Source organism: Anomaloglossus baeobatrachus, chromosome 1 (genome assembly GCF_048569485.1).
Source record: "Anomaloglossus baeobatrachus isolate aAnoBae1 chromosome 1, aAnoBae1.hap1, whole genome shotgun sequence".
Classification (NCBI taxonomy): domain Eukaryota; kingdom Metazoa; phylum Chordata; class Amphibia; order Anura; family Aromobatidae; genus Anomaloglossus; species Anomaloglossus baeobatrachus.
This window is the reverse complement of record NC_134353.1, coordinates 647,493,400-647,515,885: the sequence shown is the minus strand read 5'-3', so window position 1 is coordinate 647,515,885 and position 22,486 is coordinate 647,493,400. Positions and strand designations below refer to the sequence as shown.

The 22,486-nt window shown below is 46.8% G+C and overlaps 1 long non-coding RNA gene and 2 other non-coding genes across 11 annotated transcripts in view; all 3 read left to right on the top strand.

Moving 5' to 3' along the window:
• LOC142246699 (uncharacterized) overlaps positions 1-20,555 on the top strand; it is a 97,363-nt gene extending 76,808 nt beyond the window's left edge. For 6 of the 9 annotated variants that reach the window (XR_012724916.1, XR_012724915.1, XR_012724914.1 and 3 more), the window contains 7 exons: positions 7,018-7,078; positions 12,060-12,133; positions 13,611-13,671; positions 16,772-16,847; positions 17,220-17,253; positions 17,560-17,622; positions 20,404-20,555. This is a non-coding gene — a long non-coding RNA (uncharacterized LOC142246699). The remainder of the gene's footprint in view (positions 1-7,017; positions 7,079-12,059; positions 12,134-13,610; positions 13,672-16,771; positions 16,848-17,219; positions 17,254-17,559; positions 17,623-20,403) is intronic. The other 3 variants (XR_012724913.1, XR_012724917.1, XR_012724919.1) reach the window with 3 other exon arrangements.
• On the top strand, positions 13,383-13,527 carry LOC142258923 (small nucleolar RNA SNORA79). The gene has a single exon (XR_012727906.1). It is a non-coding gene; the product is annotated as a small nucleolar RNA SNORA79 (small nucleolar RNA).
• Positions 17,329-17,473, top strand: LOC142258909 (small nucleolar RNA SNORA79). Its single transcript, XR_012727903.1, has one exon. It is a non-coding gene; the product is annotated as a small nucleolar RNA SNORA79 (small nucleolar RNA).
• Positions 20,556-22,486: the final 1,931 nt, after the last annotated feature.

The window sequence follows — 22,486 nt, the reverse complement described above, 5'->3', positions numbered from 1 at the left end:
CGTAAATTCCTTTTCTTCTAGCTCCAATTGGGAGACCCAGCACCCGCCCTGTTTTCTCGGGGTTTTTCTGTTTTTTCGGGTACACATGTTGTTCATGTGGTATGGTTCAGTTCTCCGATGTTTCCTCGGATTGATTTGGTCTTTAAACCAGTTATTGGCTTTCCTCCTTCTTGCTTTGGCACTAAAACTGGTGAGCCAGTGATCCCACTGGGGGTGTATAGCCAGAAGGGGAGGGGCCTTACACTTTTAAGTGTAATACTTTGTGTGGCCTCCGGAGGCAATAGCTATACACCCAATTGTCTGGGTCTCCCAATTGGAGCTAGAAGAAAAGGAATTTACGGTAAGTAAACAAAATTCCCTTCTTTTAATAGCTGACGTGTGCCTGCCAGGCACGAGTGGAATCGCGTTCCACCTGTGCCTATATTAACCCCTTACATCTGTCAGATTTTGACAGGGAGATGCATCAGCGCACACCGTAAGTATAACTTGCCCAGCCCCATCGGAAGTCACGTGATCACATGATGTGATCGCATGACTTATGGTGGTTGCCATGGTAGCACAGGGTCATGTGATTACGCCTGCAGCTATCATGAGTCCCTTTCTCTCACCGCCGACAGACTGCAGTGTGAGTAAATCAGGTTTTCTCCAGATCTCAGCTGTGATCTGGAGAAATGTCCCTCGCCCTCCCCAGCCTGAGAATACCGGGCCGGCGCTGTGTTTACCTCGGCTGGATGGTAAAAATACGGCGGAGCACGCAGGTTTTTTTTTTCTTTTCTTTTTCGCTCCTAATTGGGAGACCCAGACAATTGGGTGTATAGCTATTGCCTCCGGAGGCCACACAAAGTATTACACTTAAAAGTGTAAGGCCCCTCCCCTTCTGGCTATACACCCCCAGTGGGATCACTGGCTCACCAGTTTTGTGCTTTGTGCGAAGGAGGCAACACATCCACGCATAGCTCCACTTTTTAGTCAGCAGCAGCTGCTGACTATGTCGGATGGAAGAAAAGAGGGCCCATACTAAGGGCCCCCAGCATGCTCCCTTCTCACCCCACTGTATGTCGGAGGTGTTTGTAAGGTTGAGGTACCCATTGCGGGTACGGCGGCAGGAGCCCACATGCTGATTCCTTCCCCATCCCTTTTTACAGGGCTCTGGGTGAAGTGGGATTTACCGGTCTCCAGGCACTGAGACCGTGCTCCATCTACAGCCCCTGGAGAAGATGCTGGATGGAGCGGAGTACATCAGGGACATGGCCCTGCTTCCTCAAGGTACTCTGTGTCCCCGTGCATTTGGCGCTCACACCGCAGCATGCTGGGTGTTGTAGTGCGCCGGGGGACATCAGCGCTGCGGCGCCTGTGCCATGGCCTCATTCAGCTTCGCTGAAGCAGGCTCACTTATGGGAATTGGTCGCGCCGGCCGCTGGGACTGCGGCGCGGCTGGCACTTGTAGTGCGCCGGGGACTTCAGCGCGGCCTGCGCTTTTACGGCGGCCGCGCTGATAACTAGAGTCCCCGGCTTTTGCGGCCTGCTTCCGTTCGTTCCCGCCCCCAGACCTGCCAGTCAGGAGAGGGGCGGGACGCTGGCCACTTCTAGGAATCGGTCGCGCCGGCCGCTGGGACTGCGGCGCGGCTGGCACTTGTGGTGCGCCGGGGACTTCAGCGCGGCCCGCGCTTTTACGGCGGCCGCGCTGTTAACTCGAGTCCCCGGCTTCTGGGCCTAGTCTCCCTTCGTTACCGCCCACAGCCCTGACAGTCAGGGTAGGGGCGTGACGCTGCATAGCACAGCAGCGCTGAGAGCTGGAGTATGTTTTGCATACTCCACCCCTCTCACTGTGTGCACTGTGAATCCGGATTCCCGCACTTTCTCAGGCACGCCCACGGCTTCCTTCTCTACAAGGACGCCGGCAGCCATTAGTGTCAGTTTCTGTACGATACAGAGACAAGTGTGGAAGACCCTGGCATTCTGATAGTCACACAATCGCTGCAACAGGCGTTAAGCAGCACCTGTGGTGCTAACCCCACTAGTGCAGAAGTGCACTTATAGATATGCTTGTACTATATATATTGCACTGTTTGGTCGCACGTTGTATATACCCTCCTGGATTATGCGGAGGAGTTATCAGCATATTCTCTGTGTAAAACAAAGGTGCAGAACCACATGTTTTTCTATGCAGCTGGTACAGCATGTACGGCTATACGGCCGGCAGGTTACATAGACTCCCATTGTATGCACTAATGGCCAGGGGATGAGGACGGTGTCTGCAGTATTTACTGACAGTTTTTCTGAGACTATGGCTATGATACTAGAAGCCTAGCAGTCCGGACATGTCTCTCACAATATGGGCACTGTTGAATCATTGATCCATGGCCCCCCTCAGTGTGAACAACTAACAGCTCCGAGAATGTCACACGCATCCCAGAGTCACGGCTCTGCACGGACGTCAGTCCCAGACAGCCTAAGCGGGCTCACTATGAGCGGCCTCGGTTTCATCAGGGTCCTACCAGAGGACTCTCTGTGTAATGAGGCGGAAGTAGCGGCTCAGGATTCTGATCCTGAGACCGCTCTCAATCTGGATACACCTGATCGTGACGCCATAGTGAATAATCTTATAGCGTCCATCTATAGAATGTTGGTTATTTCTCACAGCTCCTCCAGTGGAGGAGTCAGCTTCACGTATTTTTCTGGACCACTCTGCCTTCAGAGAGGCAGTCCAGGAACACCACGCTTATCCAGATATGCGCTTCTCCAAACGGCTTAGGATACACGTTATCCCTGTCCCCTGACTTGGTCAAGGACTGGACCCAGTGTCCCAAGCGGCATCCTCCAATCTCCAGGCTTGTAGCTAGATCCATAGTTGCAGTGGGAGATGGAGCTGCACTCAAAGATGCCACTGACAGACAGATGGATCTCTGGTCGAAATCCATCTGAGGCTGTCGGCGCACCGTTGGCTCCGGCATTCTCTCCCTTGGGGCACTCCAAGCTATTTCAGCTTGTCTTACACAGATTGACACGGTTACACGTACATCTGTGCCGCAGGTGGCATCCTTAACCTCTCAAATGTCTGCATTTGTTTCTTACGCGATTCAGGTTGCCCTGGACTCTGCGAACCGTGCGGCGGTAGCCTCCGCTACTCCGTGTTTTTAAGCAGAGCCTGGTCTGCTCGTTAAGTGAATGGAAGGCAGATTCTGCTTCCAAAAAAGGTTGCTTAACCAGTTGCCTTTTTCTGCTGACCGACTGTTTGGTGAGCGTTGGATGTAACCATTAAACAGTCCAGGGGTAAGGATTCATCCTTTCCTCAGCCCGGACACAACGAACCCCAACAGAGCAAGAGGCAGTCGGGGTTTCGGTCTTTTCGAGGCTCGGGCAGGTCCCATTTTTCCTCGTCCAATGTGGACTCAAAAGGATCAGAGGAGCTCAGATTCTTAGCGGGCTCAGTCATGCCCAAAAAAGCGACAGTCTGAAAACCCGCTTCCAAGGCGGCTTCCTCATGACTTGCGGCCTCGGTCGGTAGCAGGCTCTCCCGCCTTGGCGATATTTAGCTGCCATTGGTCAATGACCATTGGGTGTGAGACATTCTGTCTCACGGGTACAGGATAGAGCTCACTTCTCGTCCTCCAACTCGATTCTTCAGAATTTCTCCACCTCCCGGCCGAGCCGCTGCTCTTCTGCAAACAGGGTGCACTCTATAGGCAGAAAGAGTGATGACCCCCGTTCCTCTTCAGGAACAAGGTCACGGTTTTTACCCCAAATTCTTTGCGGTACCTATAACAACGGGCCGTTCCGTCCCGTTCTGGATCTAAAACTGCTCAGCAAGCTCGTGGACACCAGGCGGTTCCGGATGGAATCCCTCCGCCATGTCATCGCCTCAAGGTCCCAAGGATATTTCCTAGCATCATTAGGCATCAAGGATGCTTATCCACACGTGCCGATTGATCCAGAGCACTAGCGTTTCTACGCTTCGTTATAGGAGACGAACACCTTCTGTTCGTAGCTCTACCTTCCGGCTAGCGACAGTCCCACTGGTCTTCGCCAAGGTCAGGGCAGCAGTAGTCACAGTCCTGCACTCTCAGGGTCACTCTGTGATCCCGTATTTAGACGATCTACTTGTCAAGGCACTCTCTTAGGAAACATGCCAACACTGCCCGAACGTTGCGCTGGAGACTCTCTAGAGTTTTGGGTGGATCATCAACTTTTTAAAGTCAGATCCGACCCCGACCCTATCGATAACATATCTAGGCATAGAGTTTCATACTCTCTCAGCGATAGTGAAGCTTCCGCTAGACAAACAGCATTCACTACAGGCTGCAAGCTCTTCTTTAAGAACCAGTCGCACACATTGAGACGCCTCATGCACTTCCTACGTAAGATGGTAGCAATGGAGGCAGTTCCTTTCGCGCAGTTTTACTGTGTCCACTACAATGGGACATTCTCCGCCAATGGGACGAGGAGTCGACGTCCCTCAACAGAGTCGTCTTTCTTTCTCAGGCGGCCAAGGAATCTCTACGGTGGTGGCTTCTTCCCACCTCTTGGTCAAAAAGAAGGTCCTTCCTATCCCCATCCTGGGCGATAGTTACGACAGACGCGAGTCTATCAGGGTGGGGAGCAGTTTTTCTCCACCACAGCGCTCAGGGTACGTGGACTCAGCAAGAGTCCACCCTTCAGATCAATGTTCTTGAACACAGAGCAGTGTATCTTGCCCTACAAACCTTCCAACAGCAGCTGGAAAGCAAGCATATCCGACTTCAGTCGGACAGCTCCACAGCGGTGGCATACATCAACCACCAAGGAAGAACGCGCAACTGGCAAGCCTTCCAGGAAGTCCGGCAGGTTCTGATGTGGGTGGAAGACACGGCATCCACCAGATCCACAGTTCACATCCCAGGTGTGGAAAACTAGGAAGCTGACTTCCTAAGTCGCTGGGGTGTGGCCGAAAGAGTATGGTCTCCTCACCCGGACGGGTTTCAGGAGATCTGGCGCCGCTGACAGAGGCCGGACGTCGATCTAATGGCGTCACGGCACAACAACAATGTGCCAGCTTCATGGCACGGTTTCACAATCATCGAGCTCTGGCGGCAGACGCCTTAGTTCAGCATTGGTCGCAGTTCCAGCTACCTTAGGTGCCACCTCTGGCATTGTTGCCCAGAGTGCTGCGCTAGATCAAGGCCGACTGCGGCCGCGCCATCCTCGTCGCTACAGATGGGCCGAGGATGTTGTGGTACTCGGTTCTGTGGTGCCTCACGGTAGGCTAACCGGGGGCACTACCAGACCAATCAGACTGGCTGTCTCAAGGGCCATTCTTCCATTTGAATTCTACGGCCCTCAACCGGATGGTGTGGCATTGAGTCCTGGAACCTAGTGTCGTCAGGATTACCTCAGGACGTGGTTGCCACCATGAGACAGGCTAGCATACCAACGTCCGCCAAGATTGACCACAGGACGTGGAAGATATTCTTATCTCGGTGCTCGGCGCAGGGTGTTTCTCCCTGGCCGGTTGCATCGTCTATGTTTCCTTCCTTCCTGCAATCTAGGTGGGAAAATGGGTTGTCGCTCAGTTCCCTTTAGGGACAAGTCTCAGCGCTATCTGTATTTTTTTCAGAAACGACGACTTCCTCAGGTACGCACGTTCCTACGGGGAGTTTGTCTTCTCAGCACTCCGTACAAGCGGCCGTTAGAGCCCTGAGATCTGAACAAGGTTCTAATTGCTCTCCAGATGCCGCCTTTCGAGCCTTTGAAGGATGTCTCCCTTCCCGCTTTTCACGGGAAGTGGCCTTCTAGTAACGGTCTCGTCTCTTAGGAGAGTTTCCGAGCTAGCAACGCTCTCATACAAACTCCCTTCCTGGTCCTTCACCAGGACAGGGTAGTTCTGCGTCCGGTTCCGGAATTTCTCCCTAAGGTGGTATCCCACTTTCATATCAATCAGGATATCACCTCACCTTCTTTGTGTCCTCGTCCAGTCCATCAATTTCAGAAGGATTTGCATCTGTTGGTTCTGGTGAGAGCACTCAGGTTCTACTTCCCGCATGGCGCTCCTGCGCCACCCGGATGCACTCTTTGTCCTTGTCGCTGGTCGGCGTAAACAGTCGCAAGCTTCCAAATCCACCCTGGCTCGGGGGATCGAGGAACCAATTCTTGAAACCTACAGTTCTACTGGGCTTCTGGTTCTCTCAAGGCTGAAGGCCCATTCTACCAGAGCCGTGGGTGTATCCTGGACATTACGGCACCAGGCTACGGCTCAGCAGGTGTGTCAGGCACCTACCTGATTGGGTCTGCATACTTTTACCAAGCATTTTCAGGTGCATACCTACGCTTCGGCAGACGCCAGCCTAGGTAGATAAGTCCTTCAGGCGGCAATTGCCCACCTGTAGGAAAGGGCTGTTTGACGGCCCTATCACGAGGTATTCTTTTACCCACCCAGGGACTGCTTTTGGACGTCCCAATTGTCTGGGTCTCCCAATTAGGAGCGAAAAAGAAGGGAATTTTGTTTACTTACCGTAAATTCCTTTTCTTCTAGCTCCAATTGGGAGACCCAGCACCCGCCCTGTTTTCTCGGGGTTTTTCTGTTTTTTCGGGTACACATGTTGTTCATGTGGTATGGTTCAGTTCTCCGATGTTTCCTCGGATTGATTTGGTCTTTAAACCAGTTATTGGCTTTCCTCCTTCTTGCTTTGGCACTAAAACTGGTGAGCCAGTGATCCCACTGGGGGTGTATAGCCAGAAGGGGAGGGGCCTTACACTTTTAAGTGTAATACTTTGTGTGGCCTCCGGAGGCAATAGCTATACACCCAATTGTCTGGGTCTCCCAATTGGAGCTAGAAGAAAAGGAATTTACGGTAAGTAAACAAAATTCCCTTCTTTTCACTCAGGAGTGAGTAAAGGTGGGTTGGCTGCCTCTCCTTATTTCTGAATTTTGCGGAGCAAGACAACCCCCCCCCTCCCCCACTTAAAAACTACTCAATATAGAAGGTGGTGTCAAACTACCAAGTGTTCGTATTTTTTATTTATTTTTTTATTTTCTTTCAGGAGAAATGAACTGGAAAGGACCTGAAGTTAATGCCATCTTGCATTACATTTTTGTTATAAGGTATATAGCTATCAATTCTCAGAATTTTAAAGTATCTACACTCGGTCTGGGTGTGTTTGTGTTTATTTTTTTCTTAACCCTTTAGTGACGGAGCTAATTTTCACCTTAATGACCAGACCAAATTTTGCAATTCTGACCAGTCACTTCATGAGGTTATAACTCTAGAACGCTTCAACGGATCCCGGTGATTCTGAGATTGTTTTTTCGTCACATATTGGACTTCATGTTAGTACCAAATTTAGGACAATATTTTTTGCGTTTATTTATGAAAAAAATTGAATATTGGCAAAAATTTTGAAAATTTAGCAATTTTCAACTTTTGAATTTTTATACCGTTAAACCAGAGATTTCTGTGACACAAAATAGTTAATAAATAACATTTCCCACTTATCTACTTTACATCAGCACAATTTTGGAAACAAATTTTTTTTTCGTTAGGAAGTTAGAGGGGTTCAAAGTTTATCAGCGATTTCTCATTTTTACATCAAAATTTACAAAACCATTTTTTTAGGGACCACATCACATTTGAAGTGACTTTGAGAGGCCTAGATGACAGAAAATACCCAAAAGTGACCCCATTCTAAAAACTGCAACCCCCAAAGTACTCAAAACCACATTCAAGAAGTTTATTGACCCTTCAGGTGCTTCACATGAACAAAAGCAATGTGGAATGAAAAAAAGCAAAAATTAAATTTTACCTAAAAATGTTGCTCTAACCCAAATTTATTCACTTTTAGAAGAAATAACACAACAAAATGGACCCCAAAACTTGTTCCCCACTTATGAGCGCGCCGATACCCCACATGTGGTCAGAAACCTCTGTTTGGACAAATGGGAGGGCTCGGAACAGAAGGAGCAATATTTGAATTTTGGAAAGCAAATTTGGCTGAAATAGATTGCGGGCACCATGTTGCATTTACAGGTCCGCTAAGGTACCTAAACAGAAGAAATCCCTCACAAGTGACACCATTTTGGAAACTAGACCCCTCAAGGCTTCTATCTAGGGGTATAGTGAGCATTTTAGATCCACAGGTACTTCACAGATTTTGTTAACGTTACGTTGTCATATTGAAAATTTTAATAATTTTCTCAAATGTTGCTTTAGCATCAATTTTCTCACTTTTTCAAGAGGTAATTCCAAAAATTTGACCTCAAGGTTTGTTAACCACTTTTTTATGAGCGCGGTGATACCTCACATGTGGTCTGAAACCTTTGTTTGGACAAATGGGAGGGCTTGGAACGAAAGGAGCAATATTTGAATTTTGGAAAGGAAATTTGGCTGAAAAAGATTGCGGGCACCATGTCACATTTGGAGGACCCCTAAAGTACCTAAACAGCAGAAACCCCGCACAAGTGACCCCATTTTGGAAACTAGGCCCCTCAAGGAATTTATCTAGATATTTGGTGAGTACCCTGAACCCCCAGGTGCTTCACAGAATTTTATAACGTTGAGCCATGAAAAAAAAAAAATAAAATTTTACCACAAAATTGTTATTTCAACCAGGTAGCTTTTTTTTTAACAAGAGTAAAAGGAAAAAATTCAGCATAACATTTATTGTGCAATTTCTCCTGAGTATGCTGATACCTTATATGTGGTGGAAATCAACTGTTTGGGCGCATGGCAGGGCTCGGAAGGGAAGGAGTGCCATTTGACTGCAAAATTGACTGGAATCAATAGCGGACGCCAGGTTGCATTTGGAGAGCCCCTGAGGTGCCTAAACAGTGGCGGTCCCCCACAAGTGACCCCATTCTGGAAACAAGACACCTCAAGGCTTTTATCTAGGTGTATAGTGAGCAGTTTGAATCCACGAATACTTCACAGAATTTGATAAGCTTAGGTTGCCATATTGAAAATTTTCATTTTTTTCACAAAAATGTTGCTTCAGCATCAAATTTCTCACTTTTTCAAGAGACAACAACAAACCGTGGACCCAACAGGTTGTTATCCAATGTCTTATGAGCACAGGGATACCCCACATGTGGCCAAAAACCTCTGTTTGGATAAATGGGAGGGCTTGGAATGGAAGGAGTACCATTTGAATTCTGGAAAAGTTGAGATAAATTGCGGGCACCATGTCACATTTGCAGGGCCCCTTGGGTACCTATACAGCAGAAACCCCCCCACAAGTGACCCCATTTTGGAAACTGGATTTTATTCAGGAGTATAGTAAGCATTTTGAATCCACAGGTACTTCACAAAAATGTTGCTTTAGCAACAAATGTCTCACTTTTAGGCTATGTGGCCATGATCCAGCGACATGGCATCTAGTATACAGTGTCAGCCGTCCTGCAGAGATATGAGTGTTGTCCACGGGAGAACGCAGCTGCCCATGCCCACGATTTGGGTTCAGGCCGCTGTGGAGCTCTATGCTACCTGTAGAGAACACTCATCTCCGCAGCATAAATTGACATGCTGAGGCTCGGGAAGCTGCACCACAGGTGAGTGTATGCTGCGGAGAAAAGAAGCACAGTGGGCATGAGATTTCTAAAAATCCTTCCACTGTGCTTCTACTGCACAACGCAGCGCTATGGACGCAGGGAAAACACTCTGCGCCCAAAACGCTGCAAATCCCGATTGTGGCGCACAGCCTAAAATGCTACAATGGATGAATGGATAGATGTCAAACAAATATAACGTCCCACCCCCCTTCATATTCTAAGCTGGCGCCCTTTAGTGCCTTTCATGTGGCACTAAAGGGTGCCTAGCCTTGTATTTAGCCCCCCAAAAAATTAATAATTAAAATAAACGACGTGGGGTCCCCCCTATTTTTGATAGCCAGCTAGGGTAAAGCAGACAGCTGTAGCCTGCAAACCACAGCTGACAGCTTCACCTTGGCTGGTGATCAATTTGGAGGGCTCCCCAGGCGTTTTTAAAAAAAAAAACAAAAAACGTGGGGTCCCCCCCAAATTAGATCACCAGCCAAGGTGAAGCGGACAGCTGGGGTCTGGTATTCTCAGGGTGGGAAGAGCCATGGTTATTGGACTCTTCCCAGCCTAAACATAGCAGGCCGCAGCCGCCCCAGAAGTGGCGCATCCATTAGATGCGCCAATCCTGGCGCTTCGCTCCAGCTCATCCCGCGCCCTGGTGCGGTGGCAGACGGGGTAATATATGGGGTTGATACCAGCTGTAATGTCACCTGGCATCAAGCCCTGGGGTTAGTGATGTCACAGCATCTGAACAGATACCCGACATCACTAACCCAGTCAAGTAATAGAAAAAAATAAAGACAAAAAAAAATTTTATTTGAAAAAAAAACTCCCCGAAACATTCCTCTTTTACCAATTTATTGAAAATAAATAAATTTCGGTCGCTGTAATCCATGTTGGAGGTCCCACGCCGACTCTGGATCTTCTAGAATATGGGGGGCACGTTCAGGGAACGTATCCCCCATTTTCTGGAAGAGCAAGCTCTCCATGAGCAGTGTGGGTGCAGTAATCTGAGAATACTGCACTCACACTGCCCCGGTCCAACCTAGGGCAGAGTGACCTGCAGTAACCTTATTCTAGAATATGAGGGGCACGCTCACAGAACGTACCCCCCCCATTTTCTAGAACAGCAGTCTCTCCATGTGAGGAGTGTGGCTGCAGATTACCATACTCGCCCTCCCCCGGTCCACAGTGCAGCAGCCTGTGTAGCAGCGACGTCAGAGTCCCTGCTTGCAGGGATCCAGCTGACAGCCGCTTTCTGCGCATGCGCCGCCAGCTTTCAAGAAGCAGGCGGCGTGATCGCAGGGACGGATCACCAGCAGACAGGTAACGTAAGACCGGGGGCTGAGGGGGGCTGGGCTGGGTGACGGGGGGTGACGGCGGGACAACTTTCTACCGCATGTGACGTGTCACATGCGGCAGAAAGAGCAGGATGGATGCGGCCGCCATGTTCCACGCTCTGGAGGGGGGAGGAGGGAGGCGGTTCTGGAGACCGGAGGGGGCTCCGGGGACCAGAGATCTCCGGTGGCCCGGAGGAGGGGTCAGGGGGAGGACCTTTCCCTCCGATCTGAAATGTTTGATCATTTCAGATCGGAGGGAAATGAATGCAGAGCCGGCGGCGGCTGCAGTTTTCAGCGCGCGTCGGCGCCATCTTGGATTTTCCGGAGGGGGGGTAGGGGTGGTGGGGGGACTCTCCGGTACCGGGGGCTTTGGGGGCACTAAGGGCTCATATTTATTTCTCATCTGACATGTTTGATCATGTCAGATGAGAAATAAATCAATTTTACCGGCCATTTTTTTTTTTTTTTAATGTTGTCGCCGGTATACGGTGTATACCGGCGATCGCATTAACGGGGTCCAAAAAAAACACCCTGATTCATAATCTTGGGGGTCTCAGCTACCTCCGGTAGCTGAAACCCCCGAGATTTTTCGTCACTGGGGGGCGCTACAAGCTTTTTCCGGCCTGACGTCTCAAGACGTCGGAACAGAATAAGTACCCTGTTTTTCCGACGTCTTGAGACGTTAGGCCGTCGCTATGGGGTTAAATAGATGTGGTCTTTAGACGTGGTCCATAACTTGCCTCTAAATTACCTGATTTTCAGGAAAGTCAGGTCTTAAAGGGGTTGTCCAGTCTAAAATGAGGAGTCTCCAGTTACTTACTGCAAATTTGTGAATCCTCCCATCGCACTCAGGATTATCCGGTGTCAGAAATGGGAGCGACAGTTGCGTGGCCGCAGTTACGTGATATGCAGACCCCCGACTAGGTGGACGCAACCTCTCTCAATGCAAGGGTATTAGACAGGACAACCCCTTTAACTTTACACTTGCCTGTTGTGATGAGTTTGCATAGTCCGTGTTTCACCTGAAAACCAATGATTATGTCCATGCCCTGAGCAGGCTTGTATTGTGCCCACTGTCTGTCCAGTGATGTGGGGTCTCTGATGCCGATCATCCTTGTGGAAGACACCTCCCGCATCTGCTAGTAATCTTTTCATCTGTAATCTATTTTTACTTTGGATCCTATTTAATAAAATGTAATGTTCATTCCCCTTAGATGGGTGATGGATGACAATCACGGACATGCATGGACTTTCTGACAGATGACTTGTGCATTCAGATCTTGTGCGGGTAAGCAGCACACCTAGAAAAAAATGGTGATCCTAAGAGAAATGTCCCCTGCTTTAGTCTTAGTGGTTATCCACTACTAGGGCAACACGTCCTCCTTCTCAGTTTGGCCCCATTAAAATAGCTTGTACTCGCCTCCCTTGCCAATGCTGTTCCAGTGATGCTAGAGCTCATGAGGTTGTGACGTCACACACGCCCAATCACAGCCAACTTCTCTCCCCGACTTTCGCTGTATGAGTAATCAACAGGAAGTGAGAGCGGTGGCTGGCCGCTCACTTCCTGTTGATTACTCGTGTATTAGAAGGCTAAGCAGCGGGCTGTGATTAGGCGTGGGGCTCGCGTGACATCACTGCTGGAACAGCGCAGACAAGGAAGGTGAGAATTCCTCAAACATGAAGAATGAGAAGGTAGTGGGCAACACTAAAATAATTAGCATTGACTTTTTTGACTGCGGACACTTGGGTGCATTTACATGAAATTGTTGTAAGGTAACAAATTTGCATCTGTTAAGAGTTAAGGGTTTGCGGTGAAAGACTGACAATTTCCTATAAATGGTTAATAACTGGCTTTTATGAATCTGAGTTGAAGAACTTGGCATGAAAGACATGAAAAACATGTGCATGGGATAAGCTCCATAACGGTCGGGTCATGTTCTGAGGTTTGCATAGACCATGTTTCACCTGAGATGTGATTTATTAATTCTCTGAGCTGCTCTTGTCTGTGTTTAATTCTACTTTTATGGGCTGGTATCTACTCTAACATTTTAGGGTGCGTGCTCACAATCTGTGTTCACAGCAGTTTGGATGCAGCTGGTTTCAACTGCGTCCCAAAAAGCTGAGGGGTTGGGATTTCTAGAAATCTACTGCCCACTCTGCGTGTACTGGCCGCAGCGCTAACTGACATGCAGTGCGGCTTTCTAAGCCGCAAGCATGTAGACTCTTTGCTGCAGAATCGCAAGCGTCCTCTGCAAAGAGAACACAGCGAGAGACCGCAGCGCCCCGAATCCTGATCGTGGGCAGGAGCAGCTGCGGAGGAGACTTGCGGGCCCTGCAGGTCCTCAGGGCCTGCCGTGTCCAGGGTGCAGAGGGTCCTGATCGTGGGCACGTACCCTTACTGCATTCTTTAGGCGATCTGGATATCTGGGTGGTTACGTTTTGAAAGGTAAACCTAAGTCTTAAGAACTACAAAATCAGACCGGCGTGTGCTGATTTTAACCTATTAATGACTAGTGATTTGCTATGCTCCCACACTTCGACAGCTGTTCCTTTCTGACCCCCAAGTTATGGGTTTGGAGATTTTAGGCCGTCGTAGATGAAAATTGCCTTTTTCACTCAGGAGTGAGTAAAGGTGGGTTGGCTGCCTCTCCTCATTTCTGAATTTTGCGGGGCAAAACAAAGAAAATACCTACTTTGATTGTATAAGGTGGTGTCAGACTAACAACTTGTGATCATCTTTTTTTAAGCAATTCTACTTTTTGCAGGATAAGTGAACTGTTGAAAACCTAAAGGTGATGCCATCTTGCATAACGTTTTTGTTGCAAGGTATGTAGATATAAATTCTCCAATGTTCAGTTATCTGTCTTCAGTCTGTGCTTTATTTGGAAAAGCGCCTCAGGTTGATGGTGTGAGTGTTTAGAAAATGTCCTGATGGGTCATAATTTCCCCTATAAATGATCTGCTTTTCTAGCAAGTCAGGTGTTCCAGTTGGGGCAGAATCTGACTAGATGGGAGCTGCCTCCCTCAGTGTATTATACCAGACAACCTGTCTTCACTTTGTGAGATCTTGACATGCAGAGAAGGATCCCACAACCCTCTGCTGCTCTGCATTCAGTGATGGGGAATGATCTTTGTTCCACCCCAGTGCTGCCGCATACTTTACTATGCTATTATCAAGCAGTAACTGCTCTAATGCTGTTCTGATTCTACTTCCCGTATTTTTCGCTTTATAAGACGCACCTGATAATAAGACGCACCTAGGTTTTAGAGGAGGAAAATTAAAAAAAAAAAAAATTGAGCCAAATAGTGTGCTAAAACATTTTAGTAAAATTAAAAAAAACATTATTTTAACAATTTAGACTCAACAGGAGGATCTGTTATGGGGGATCTGTGGATGACGCACTGCTGTGGGGGGGATCTGTGGATGACGCACTGCTGTGGGGGGGATCTGTGGATGACGCACTGCTGTGGGGGGGATCTGTGGATGACGCACTGCTGTGGGGGGGATCTGTGGATGACGCACTGCTGTGGGGGGGATCTGTGGATGACGCACTGCTGTGGGGGGGATCTGTGGATGACGCACTGCTGTGGGGGGGATCTGTGGATGACGCACTGCTGTGGGGGGGATCTGTGGATGACGCACTGCTGTGGGGGGGATCTGTGGATGACGCACTGCTGTGGGGGGGATCTGTGGATGACGCACTGCTGTGGGGGGGATCTGTGGATGACGCACTGCTGTGGGGGGGATCTGTGGATGACGCACTGCTGTGGGGGGGATCTGTGGATGACGCACTGCTGTGGGGGGGATCTGTGGATGACGCACTGCTGTGGGGGGGATCTGTGGATGACGCACTGCTGTGGGGTGGGATCTGTGGATGACGCACTGCTGTGGGGTGGGATCTGTGGATGACGCACTGCTGTGGGGGGGGATCTGTGGATGACGCACTGCTGTGGGGGGGATCTGTGGATGACGCACTGCTGTGGGGGATCTGTGGATGACCACCCCCCTCATCCTTAGGAATACACCCATGTACTGTATACCATACATGGCTGTATTCTGAATGAGGGGGGTGGTAGTCACATTTACACTTTGGCCACTACATTAGTCCCTCCCTGGAGTGTTTACACTAAAGGACTACAGCCCCCATCATCCTTCAGATTACCCCGATTGATACAGTATATTCTGAAGGCTGATGATGGGGGTTGTGTTCCCCTTCGGTTTTGCTCACCTATTAGGACCCTTCGTTCAACTGACAACACTTTGTCAGACTCAGATCACTGATTGGTGGAGGCAGCTCTGCAGAAGTTGTCTCCACCAATCAGCATCCAGCCCTAGAGAGGAGGAGGAGAATCGTTCTTCTCTCTCCTTTCTTATGAAAACACAAAAAAATGCCATCCCTGAGCCCCAGACCCTGAAAAATGGGAACAGTATGGGTCTCGGAAAATGGTGACAAAAGCACTCCCCACCCCCCGTTCCCGTCCCTCACCGCTTAGAGAAAACTATACATGTTTCGTATATACAAACTCGTACCGACCTGAGGAATCATATTAACGGTCAGTTTTACCATATAGTGAACATGGTAAATTTAAAAGTGCAATTGCACTTTTTATTTCTTTGCAATTTCACCCCCGGTTTTTTTTCACGTTTTCAGTACAATATTGGCCAGAATGAATGGTTTCATTGAAAAATACAACTCGTCCCATAAACTAAAATCAAGTGTCTGAGAATAATAAAGGCCACACTCTGAAATGTGCATCGGGATTTGGCGCCAGCACTAGCAGGAGATGTCTTCAGTTACTATTCCGATTTTATTCTCACACGTGCACTTTACCTATTTGACATATGGTATATTGCATAGGTTTACATTTATCTATTTATTGTAATTTACCATTCTTTGTGAAAGTGCCTTCATATTAGGCTATTGTGCCACTGTAAATATCGTTTTGTGACTGCAGATTACCCGCTCTAGTTCATCTCCCCTTCCTGTGTACTTTATTTTTAATCACTGTATGCACCTTATATTTTAACTTTAAAATAAAAAATTAAATATTTTAATCACTTGGATCTATTCATTTTGTTTCCTGTATGTGTGAGTCTCCTACCTCAATAATGGGGAAAGTCTTCGTTGAGTACAGATTTTACCTGAAAATGAGACTGATCATTTCTGGCAAAAAAGGAAGCAAATTTCTCTGATCATATATATTACAAAGCTGCTTATTTTCATGTGTATTCATGTAAATTAAAACAATGGTTAAGCTTTAAACTTTCCCCTGACCTCCAGAGTAGGGCCCAGTGTTTTCTTGATGCCTGTAAGGAATCGGTTTCACTTGTGTTTTGCATGGACAAGTGCAATCCTATAAAATATGGCATTGCGCTAGTGCAAAACTATGGGACAGTGTCTACCTGCTTTGATTTCTCATGTCATAGCGGAATGCATTGCAGCATGCTGCATTTAGCAGCAATTTTCGACTCTTGCACCCCTCATTCCACTGCAGTGCGAATTACGCAGAAACAGGCCGCGGAGGAGATGGGGAGAAAGTGCTCCCTTCCTCTTCTCCACAGCTATGATGCGATCGCAAGATTGCTTCAGTCACATGACCCTAGGTTGACACTTGCAGCAGAGGGTCATTAGCATATTGTTTCCAATGCTCTCGATCGGAAGCTACACACAAGTGGAACCGTACCCTTACACTTTCCACTTGCCTGCTGTGATGAGTTTGCATAGTCCGTGTTTCACCTGAAAACCAATGATTATGTCCATGCCCTGAGCAGGTTTGTACTTTGCCTATTGCTTGCCCAGTGATGTGGGGTCTCTGCCTGTCCTCACTGTGGAAGGCTGCTCCCCATGTGCTAGTAACCCTTTCATCTGTAATCTATTTTTACTTTGAGACCCATTTAATAAGATGTAATGTTCATTCCCCTTAGATGACTGATGGGTGACAATCACAAACATGCATGGACTTTCTGCCAGAGATGACTTGTGCATTCAGATCCTGTTCAGGTAAGAAATACACCTAGCAAAGGGTGATCTTTAGAGAATTTTTTTTTACCGCTCTGACACTTGGGAGCATTTACGTGAGATTGTAAGGTATTTAAATTGCATCTGGTTCCAGAGTTATTTTCCTGTAAATGCATTAAAGGGTTAATAACTGGCCTACTCTTATTAAACCCAGTTGCAGCCTAAAAGAAGAAATTGCATGGACAAGTTCCATAACTATCCGGCCGTGTTCTGTGATGAGTTTGCATAGTCCGTGTTTCACCTGAGATCTGTGATTATGATTCATGCTCTGAGCTGCACTGGTCTGTGCGGTTTATTTCTTCTTAGTAACTTTTATGGGCTATTATCAACCTCTTGACATTTTGTTTTCTTTAGGTGATCTGGATATCGGGGTGGTTACTTTTGAAAGGTAAACGTCAGTGGTTAGAACTACAAAATTGGACCGGCTTATAATGGCTAGTGATGTGCTAAAGTTCCCACACGTCGACAGCTGTTCCTTTCTGAGCCCCAAGTTATGGGCTTGGAGATTTTAGGCTGTCGTAGATTAAAATTGCCTTTTTCACTCAGGAGTGAGTAACGGTGGGTTGGCTGCCTCTCCTCATTTCTGAATTTTGCGGGGCAGGACAAAAAAAAAACAAAACAGCTTGCTCTGAGTATGCGGGGTGGTGTGTTTAACTAGCCAAGTGCTTCTTTCTGAGCAATCTTCTTGTTGCAGGATATGAAATGTCACTGGGCTGGTGAGAACCTGCAGCTGATGCAGATTTACTTTTGTTGACAGGTGCGTAGAGGTGTGAAGTCTCAAACTTATTTAATGTGTCTGTAATATTTGTTGGTAAAACTATAGTTGTTAGTGACATTCAATTTTGCTAAGCGCTTCAAATCCACAGCATCCTTTACACAGATGTAAGTGTTAAAGAGGGGTTCTTGGGGTTGAAGTTGTCTGCTAGTGCAGATCTTGAAACCAATCACAACAAGGCCGTTTTGCTTTTGTGTTTTTTTGTTTTTTTTTTTTTTTGTTTTCCCCCTACACTTAAGAGCCATTTTTGTTGGACAAGTTTTATTTTTGACCATGCATTTTACTATATTGTACTGCAATATCGCAAAGCAAAATTCCAACTGCGGTGAAATGGCAAAAGTTAAAATGCAATTCCAGAATTGTTTGTTTTATTTTTAAATTTACCATGTTCACTAAATGGTAAAACTGACCTTGCCATATGATCCTCCAAGTCAGCATGAGAACATAATAGGTGCCAAACTTTTTTTTTGTTTTGTTAGTGGTGTAAAATTTATATTTTTTTTTAATTTTGTTTTTTTTGTTTTTTTTTTTTCCCCTGAAACCTTTTGAGTACATACAATGTTTTACCTTTTTATTGCAGTGTTGCGGCAGCCACACATTTAATTCTGGCTTTTTTTTTTTGCATTGTTTACTTATCAGATTAATTATATTTTGACTGGACATCTCTAAATGCAGCAATAACAAATGTTTTAGGGTTTGTGTGTTTGTTACATTTTATTTTCAATGGGGCAAAAAGGGGCGGTTTTGAACTTCCCTCCCCATAATAGTCCCCTTACAGGGAATAATAGCTGTGATCTGATTTATAGCAGCAATCACTATCTCCTATGAATTCTCCGGCTTGCAGATGAAGTTCACAGGAGGATTGTAATGACTCATTGGTCAGCAGCTAACCCCTGGCTGTCATAACCGTTTGGCACTCCACAATCCCTGCTGGTGTATGGTAAATCCACTGACAAAGGTTGACAGTGGGCCTTAACTGGTTAACAGCCACTAGCAGATCTCCAATCCATACTCACGGCTTTTAAAGATACAACACTGTTGATTAGATCAGCAGTCATGTGCAAGAAAAGCGCACATTAAAGAAAGGGACACGACATATGATATAAATTTCTCATATATTGTGAAGTGGTTAACTTCTCCCAGGTTGAATACAGTAACAAAAAAAACATTACTTTCTGTACCAATGCTGCTGAGCTGTCTCTACAGAGACTACGCTGACCTTATGACATTTTGTGATGGGAATGCTGAAGTGGTCACATGACAATGTCATAAAATTTCCTAGCAATTGACAGCTTATTTTAACCTCTTCACGACACATGATGTACTGTGTACTTCATGGATCGTGTGAAGTTAATCTCTGCCGTGGGCAGTCCGCGGCGATCTGCGCATTTTTAACAGCTGACGTGTGCCTGCCAGGCACGAGTGGAATCGCGTTCCACCTGTGCCTATATTAACCCGTTACATCTGTCAGATTTTGACAGGGAGATGCATCAGCGCACACCGTAAGTATAACTTGCCCAGCCCCATCGGAAGTCACGTGATCACATGATGTGATCGCATGACTTATGGTGGTTGCCATGGTAGCACAGGGTCATGTGATTACGCCTGCAGCTATCATGAGTCCCTTTCTCTCACCGCCGACAGACTGCAGTGTGAGTAAATCAGGTTTTCTCCAGATCTCAGCTGTGATCTGGAGAAATGTCCCTCGCCCTCCCCAGCCTGAGAATACCGGGCCGGCGCTGTGTTTACCTCGGCTGGATGGTAAAAATACGGCGGAGCACGCAGGTTTTTTTTTCTTTTTTTTTGTTATATGTAAGTTTGATTTCTGTGTGTTAGTTAACTCTCTGCTCCGCTTCCTCTTCCTGTCATAATGACATCACTTTCCTGCAAAATGCAGGGCACTGATGAACATTGTCCCGAAAAACGCAAAATAACGCAGGAAAACTCAATGAGCCGCACAGAATTTGCTGCCTGCGTTATTCCCTGCGGGATTTCACGATTACATTGCAGTCAATGGAGTGAAATCCCGCAGCGATGTGCGGAAAAGTGACATGCAATTGTTTTTGCTGCGGGAATCCAGCAGCAAAACGTGCAGCTGTCAAAATCCGCATAGTGCGCACAGCTTTTGTTCTCCCATAGTATTTGCTGGTGAATCACTGCAGAGATGTTATGAACATAACATGCAGCAAAACCGCGGGAAATTCCATCCAGTGCGCACAAGACCTTAGATAAAAGTAAACCTATACATGTTTGTCTACGAACTTGTACCTATCAGAGACATCACACAAACACATCAGTTTTACCATGTAGTGAAAATGGTGAATAAAATATCCCAAAAACTATTGATTAGTTTTTGCAGTTTTTTTTGCACTTTTAAATTTTTTTTGCAGTTTTCCAGTACACTATAAGGTAAAACCTAATGGTTTCATTTAAAAGTAAAACTCGTCCCGCAAAAAACAAGCCTTTTATATGGCAAGATTGACGGAAATATAAGTTGGTTCTTTGAAGAAGGGGAGGAAGAAAAACAGAACTGCCCAGGGGTGAAGGGATTAATAGATGACTTCAATAAGAGTCTGGCACGCCCAACTAATCAGTTGGTATCTGATGCATATGCAGTGCATGTGGGTGGCACACTGCTGCCGTGTACATTTTAGTGGCAGCTGTTGAGTGCTGCTGTTTCTCGTATTCAAGTGCTGCATGTTGGGCCCCATTGACCTCATTAATAAAGTATCCTTTTTTTTTTTCCCCCAATTTTTTTTCTAGGCTTTTCAAGACATGAAGCCAAACACAACAAAGGTCCTATATGAAAATGTGTAATGGGAGGAGCCATCTCTTTGGTCCTAATGATTGGAGTGTTAAAATGTGAAGTGGTATTATGTAATTGTGAATACTAAAATGTCCTAATAAAGATGAATGAAACAAAAACTTGTCCATTGTATACATACAACAAAATATAAGTATTTCCAACAACAGTAAACAAAATTTAAGTTTTAGTTGCTGCTTTTGCCACAATTGGATTATGCCTGGGATTGGAGTATCCTAGAGATGAGAGAATCTGCTAAAATTAAACTGTCAGATTTGCCCAAATTTGAATTGAATGTGCCCAAACCAATATTCTGGCAGTTTATTTTGCTGTCTTTCAACCCCAAAGCATGATGGAGAGATCTGTAAGGAGTTTAAAAATAACAAAACCCCTCTTTCCAGGCAGCTTCTCGCAGTCTTCCATTGCTGCATTGCAAATGTAATGGTACCCACACTCTAGTGCAGCAAAATTTACACTCCAAAAATCAAATGGCAATCTAATCCCTGCCATGTGCTTAAACAGTACTTTGCTTTCAACCACTTATGGGATATTGGTGTGTTGTCTCCTTTTTACTAATGGGAAAATAGAAAAATTGTGGGCAAAAGCAACATTTTAAGTTGAAAATAAAAAAATATTCTTGTAAAGCCTGTGGTGCAAGGGGGCAGAGCAGGATGTCATCCCACGGCCCAGCGTGAAGTAGCATGATGAGTTAATCATGCAGCAACCTAATCCCACTGCTGCAAACTATGCAAAGCCACTGAGGTGGCGAAGACTTGGCTGGTAAGGTAAGCACTCCATGAACAAGCTGAAGGCAGGGGTGGGACAATCGGAAAACCACATAAACTATACCTCAAAGAAAATATCTTTAATAATATTAATTTAAAATATAGACACCATATGTCTTCCAGACAACAATAAACAAATACTAAGTGAGTGAAAGCTTAGTTGAAAAATAGAAAGATGTGAGAAAATGAGTAATTAGATCAGTGATAGGTATCGGGTTTCATAGAACCTAAACTAGATCCTTAAATGACCCTTCCTACCAGCGGAGGGTGTCGTAATGTTTAGGACCCCCCCCGCTCCAGATGGCTGGCCCTCACTGTCCCTATTTTCTACTAGCTTGTGTCCACCACCAACAACCAGGTGCAAAGTGTATTAAAGACAAACTACATGTAATACACAATAGCGTTAAATGTAGGTTTTTTCACTGAATAAATATTCAATCTGAAAACTTGATATTTGTTAGAAGGGAGCGACAGGGTCTGCCACGCAGGCTCCTGCAGCTCCTCCCTGGGGTGGGACAATCGCAGGGGCCAGTAGTGGAGGCCTACCGACCCGACTCCCTATTTTGCTTCAGCTGGATATGCATCCAAGGGTGTACTTTTATTTATTTTTTTGCATAAATATTCATTTCTTCGGCGCTCTATTGGGAGACCCAGACGATTGGGTGTATAGCACTGCCTCCGGAGGCCACACAAAGCAATTACACTTAAAAGTGTAAGGCCCCTCCCCTTCTGGCTATACACCCCCAGTGGGATCACTGGCTCACCAGTTTTCGGCTTTGTGCGAAGGAGGTCAGACATCCACGCATAGCTCCACTGTTTAGTCAGCAGTAGCTGCTGACTATATCGGATGGAAGAAAAGAGGGCCCATATGGGGCCCCCAGCATGCTCCCTTCTCACCCCACTGGTGGTTTGTAAGGTTGAGGTGCCTATTGCTGGTACGGCGGCTGGAGCCCACATGCTGTTTTCCTTCCCCATCCCCCTGAGGGGCTCTGAGGAAGTGGGATCTTACCGGCCCCAAAGCCCTGAGGCCGGGCTCCATCCACAGACCCATTGAACCTGCTGGATGTGGAGCGGGAGTGCCGTTCAGGGACATGGCCCTGCACCATTCAGGTACTCTGTGTCCCCGTACACACAGGCACAGCACACTCCAGACTTGCTGGGTGTGCTAGTGCGCCAGGGACAGTAAAGGGTTACAGTCACTGCAGCCTAGCTGAGTGACTTTATTTATTGGGAACTACCGCGCCGGACGCTCCGTGAG